Source organism: Meleagris gallopavo, chromosome 1 (assembly GCF_000146605.3).
Source record: "Meleagris gallopavo isolate NT-WF06-2002-E0010 breed Aviagen turkey brand Nicholas breeding stock chromosome 1, Turkey_5.1, whole genome shotgun sequence".
NCBI lineage: Eukaryota > Metazoa > Chordata > Aves > Galliformes > Phasianidae > Meleagris > Meleagris gallopavo.
Genome location: NC_015011.2, coordinates 101,706,234 through 101,711,893, shown reverse-complemented (window position 1 = coordinate 101,711,893; position 5,660 = coordinate 101,706,234). Strand labels below are relative to the sequence as shown.

The window sequence follows — 5,660 nt, the reverse complement described above, 5'->3', positions numbered from 1 at the left end:
ACCCCGCCTGCCCATTGGCCGCCGCGCTCCCCGCCGCCGCGCAGACGCCCACAGAAGAACGCAGAGCGCGTGCTCCGCAGCGCCCCGCCCGCTCGGTGAGTGACGTGAGTGGTGATGCCGTTCCAGTGGGAAACGTTAGGCTGGCGTTTCGTTGAGGTGCCGGCCTTGGGTTGGCTTTGCTGGTAAAAGTTACTCACTGAGCGTGTGCCGTGTGGGCTGAAGCACTGCTTGACAGGGACAGGGCCGGGTCTGCTGGAAGCGATATGCAGCACAGCGTGTCTACCTGAGCCGTCGGCTTTGTGCCACACAGAAGGAAAGATAGGGTCATAGCATAGGACTGTAACATTGTTTAGGTGGGAAAAGACCTTCAAGATCATCAAATTATAAGATCACAGAATGGTTTGGGCTGGAAAGAAGCTCAAAGCCCACTCACCCCAACCCCTGCCGTGGGCAGTGCTGCCCCCCACCAGCTCAGGCTGCCCAGAGCCCCATCCAACCTGGCCTTAAGCACCTCCAGGGATGGGGCACCACAGCTTCTCTGGGCAGCTGTGCCAGCTCCTCACTGCCCTCCGAGGAAAGAATTTCTAACATCCAATCTAGATTTCTTTTAGTTTAAAGCTATTTCCCCTGGTCCATCTCTACTACACTGTGTAAAAAGTCCATCTCCATCCTGTTTATAAGCTCCCTTCAAGCACTGGAAGGCCACAATGAGGTCTCTTCAGAGTCTTCTTCAGGTTGAACAAGCCTAGCTCCCTCAGCCTGTCTTCACAGGAGAGGTGCTCCAGCTCTCTGATCATATTCATGCCCTCCTGTGCGCCTGTTCCAGCAAGTACACATCCTTCTTGTGCTGGGGGTCCCAAGCCTGGACACAATCACCAATCCAATCATCAGTCTGCTGAATCCTATCACCAAACCATGTTCTTAAACATCTTGAAGAATGGGGACTGCACCACTGCCCTGGCAGGATGGTAGTGGGAATGAAGTGTGTGGATGAGCAAGGTGCGAGGAGATGACTTTCAGCTAGCACAGGCAAGGGAGAGCAGGGTGGAGTTGGCGTTGAGGTAGCAGCCCTGTTGAAAGGCAGACTGGGAGCCCCATCACAACATGAATGCAGCTTTTGGATCCCAATGAGTGTTTTTGCGTGGTGCCATCTACACGTGAAAGTTCAGTCTAAGGTAATTCAGAGGTGTCTTAGGAGCTGCTGTCCAGGACTGGAAGGTTTTCAGGATTTCCTGGAGATGTTTGCCTCAATCTCTAGAGCAACTCAAAAAGACCTAGCTGCTACTCTTAGTGCTAAAATGTGGCCTGAGGGCAGCTTATTCTCCTCAGTATCATCCTGAAAAAAAAATGCAAAGTCCAATAAAGGACAAATGGAAAGAACTCAGCTTCATTGTATATTAAAAGGAAAAAAAATATCTGTTGGCCATATGGGAGAGGGATAAACTCCATTTGTCTGCCCATGGAACCCAATTAAGGCAACCTCCTTCTGGAAACTGCACGTCCCAAATAAAACTTTAATGATGGGAAGGCTGAAAGATGCACTGTCAGTAATACTGACAATAGGAATGTCGTTATTACAGAATGTTAACGGAGTGTAACAATTTTGTTTACATAGGAATCATAGAATTATATTTTTACATCATAGTAATTTTTTTTAATTTGGTGCCAATGTCCTCTCTCAGGTGACAAGTGATATAACCTGAGGGAGTAGTATGAAGCTGCATCAGGGGAGGTGGGTCAGATTGGGTGTTAGGGAAAGATTCTTCATCAGAGAGTGATTGGGAACTGGAACAGGCTTCCCAGGGCAGTGGTCATTACTAGAGATCAAGAAGCATCTCAACAACGGTTTCAAACCGTTGATAGATCTGATTTTTGGGTGGTCCTGTGTGAAGCCAGTAGTTGGATTCTCTGATCCTTATGGGTCTCTACAACTTGAGATATTCTGTGAAATTGAAATTAGATTGATTCTATGAAAAAAAAAAGGCTGTCCTGCCCTGTGCTTATGTGCCTTATAACTTCGACAAGCTCCTTTTTCAATGGGTACTCTATACTTTTAGCCTTCCTGAGCATTTTGAGGGAAAGTTCTTTTAGATATTATTTTACTCCTACACGTATTTATACTCAATTTCTAAAGAGTTACCATGAGAGTGATAATTAAATTCTTCTTTATTTCCAGTGGTTAACTAGCTAGAACTCACAAAAATGTGCGAGCTGGTTCCAGATCCCACTCTGTGAACTGAGGAGAACTTGAACACCAAACTGTTTCATTTTCACTACAACCTAGAGAGGAATTTTTCAATGTCTTTCTTCAGTGGTCATTATACCAGATTAAAACTGATAACAGACAGGAAGTCCCCGCTCTTTATTGATTCGTTGTTTTTGTTGTTAGCTTAAGAGTGAGTTCTCAACGGCACTTTTTTTTTTTAGGTGGGGACTGGTTGCATTTCACAGGCAGGTTTCGTGTTTCCTTGTATACTTTCTCTAAGTCTTTTAGCTCCCATTTTGAAAGGTGTATTTTGTTGAGGTTTGTTTTTTGTCTCCATTTCTTTAGGAGAAATCTTCCCCACCATCCAAATAAAAACGACAACCTGAAGCATCGTAAAGTAGATCTACAACTACCCCTGGAATAGGAGTTCCAGCTTGTTTATTGAAGGGTTCCCGATTGCTCCAGCCCTTGAAGAACTGCAGTATTTACTTTGTAAACTCTGCATGCAGGTGCAAATGTCTGTGAAATAAAGCTGCCTTTTCCTCAATGGACGGCTTTTGGTATAGATGTTAACACCTTGTCTAGATTTGCACCAGGTAGAAGTCAGTTTGTCTTTTTGCTATGCCTGCTGTAGGCACATAAACTTTAACCACACTCCAAAGCGACACACCTTTCATTTTACTTTTACTTGTTCCTGGATTCTTTAAGAGTGTTTAATGTAGGCCAAGTAATAGTTGTCATTTGTAACTGATAACCATGCAGAACAAATAAAAGCAACACGAATAAACAATCTACTGTATTGTCTGTACATGAGATTTAGTCAAGCAGTGCTTTCTCTGAAAGGCCTACAGCAAACAGAACTATGTACCTGTATGAACATCCATGCCAGTGGCCAGATTTTCATTATAAAATACCATAAGCAATTGATTGGCAAAATCTTTAAGAACAGCCATTTTATCATTATATCCAAATAGTATATTTATGCTTGAGATGTGAGTACTACGAGTTCTTAGATTTTAAGTAGCAATGCTTTCTGAATCTAAGTTTTTCTAGTTGTTCTTAATGCTTTCTATGACTTGCAGTTCTCACGCCCTTACACATGTTGGTAACTCCCAGTCCCCAAGTGCTCAGACACAAAACAAGCAGCTTTAAAAAACTGTTTAGAACTCTTACTTTGGCTTGAAGATTGGCTACCAAACCGTGGACCGCACCCAGCAAGGAGGGATCTTCATCTCTTGTTCTCAGTGCTAAGGATGATGCAATGCTGAGTTCCCACACAATAGGAAAAGAAATGATGGTGTAACAGCTTGTTTCTCACTCACAGTCACACAGAAGAACTGAATAAATACTTTCCTTACTGAAATTAGACACAACTGGAAAAATGGAAAAAAAAAAAAATACCTTTTCTTTTTTCCTAAAAAGGAGAAGTAAAACCAGCAAAAAGGAGATCTGGGAAGTAAGCTGACAAAATAAGGAAGTGTATCTTCCTGCAGATTAATGATGAATATTTTAAAGATTAAACACTGTATAAATTGAAATTACAAATGCTCACGGGATTAGAGAGCATGAGAAGGAATAAGAATAAAAGAATGTAATTAAGAGAAAAGGAAGAATGTCTCTTTTTCTGATACATTTAAGACATGTAAAAGCACGACTATTGCTATCTTTTTGCTTGTGTCATTTATTGCATCAGACACACTCAGCGCACCATTCTCAGCTCTTGCTACTTTGTGGCTAGGTTTCGCTAAGCTCTGCCTTGTCTTTGTAGGGTAATGGCCCAGATAGATGAAAGTGATGTAATTTACAGAGTTTGGTTTTGGGTCAAACAGGCACGGCCTAAAACAGTCACATTCATGAGATTCTGGGCAGCCAGGTCTAGTATTAGATATGGAGGTTGGCAGCCCTACATGCGGCAAGGGGGTTGGAGCTTGATGATCCTTGGTGTTCCTTCCAGTCTAAGCCATTCTATGATTCTGTGGTTCTATCTTTAATATGTGTTTGACTTTTTCTGCAGTTGCCCTCAGTTCCTATGCTGAAGCTAGTTTCATACCACTGAATCTTGGCTAATAAATTCTCATTTAGTTGCAACACATCCCAACGCAAAAGGTGAGACTCATCCCACCTATCTTTATCCACCAGCTGTCTAGTATAAGCAATTTATTTACATTCCTGTGCAGTTCATGAGATAGGATGAGCTAGGCATCTCTACAGGGTAGTTTTCCCCTTCCTATGGTAGATGTCTGAGTCAGGTGACAAAACTCCTTTTGGAGTTTTGCCTGGATCGCTTATCTATCTGCATTGGGAACAGAGATAACTGGATTAGGTTTGGTGGATAATCCTCAGAAGACTGTGGGTTACTTGAATCTGTGCCTCCATCCATACTTCTGCTGGATGCTGGATCAGAATGTGTTAAAGGCATTGGCAAAAGTCACTGAGAAATGTAACTGCTAAGGGCTCATCTCCTGCTTTTCGTGCCCAGTTCTTTCTGGCTGAGCATGACGCTTGGTGTCAAAAGAGGGTTTCTGTCTCTGTCCCCATACTTACACTGTGATGGAGTGATGAGGCATATACAATGAACCCAGCATTTCTAGTCATGAGCCAAATGAGCTAACAGACCACTGTATTAAATCAGGTGTAGTGAACTCGTCCCAGACACACTACTTCTCCTTGCATGGACTGAATGCACTGTACAGCACATGGAGCAGGTCTGATGCTTTTCTGAAGCAGTGTCGTAAGTACTGAAACAAATGGATGCATGCGCAGCATTCCAGCATCTCCAGCAACATATTTTCCATGCATGCATGCAGCAGCTGTGCTGCACATGTGCACGGCAAGCATGCTTGGTGGCAGGTGGCAAGGCAACAGTTTGCATCTGGGACTGGCCCAACCCCACCACAATATCAGTGCCAGTGTCCCTCAGGGGGACCTGCAGGAGGCTGGTGCTATGGCTGGAAGCTGGGGCACACATCTGCATCCAGTATAGCAGAAACCATGCAGAACACCATGGTGTTTGCATTCTGCTAACTGCAGCCCAAACCATTCCCTCCTGTCAGCTTGCAAACACAAAAGCTATTTTTTAATCTATCCTTAGACTACATTTCCTATCTGAAAATCTAGCTATCCAGTAGCTAATTTGCATGTAATGTATTTAAGTAAGGAAACCTCAGGGCTGTGTCAACATGTACAGGCTGTATGTATATCTGCCTCATATTTTAAAACTATTTTTAAAATCATTAAATAAGTTCTTCTAAATGGCCTCTGAAGACTTTCTACATTTTCTCACCAGTACATAAGCAGCCAAGTGAATTTCTTTCCATACTGTCTTTTGCTGTGTGTGGGGGGTACTGTTCTAATTCTTAAAAACACACATGCTTATTTTTCATGGTTTCTTGCTTACAAAAGTCTTTTGTTCATTCTGGGAAAGCATACTGTTACTCACAGGAAAATATTTTTA

General features: G+C 43.1%; 1 long non-coding RNA gene across 1 annotated transcript; it reads left to right on the top strand.

The window, feature by feature from the left end:
- Positions 1–6: 6 nt before the first annotated feature.
- Positions 7–2,996, top strand: LOC109370127. Its single transcript, XR_002119966.1, has 2 exons — positions 7–95; positions 2,552–2,996. It is a non-coding gene; the product is annotated as an uncharacterized LOC109370127 (long non-coding RNA).
- Positions 2,997–5,660: the final 2,664 nt, after the last annotated feature.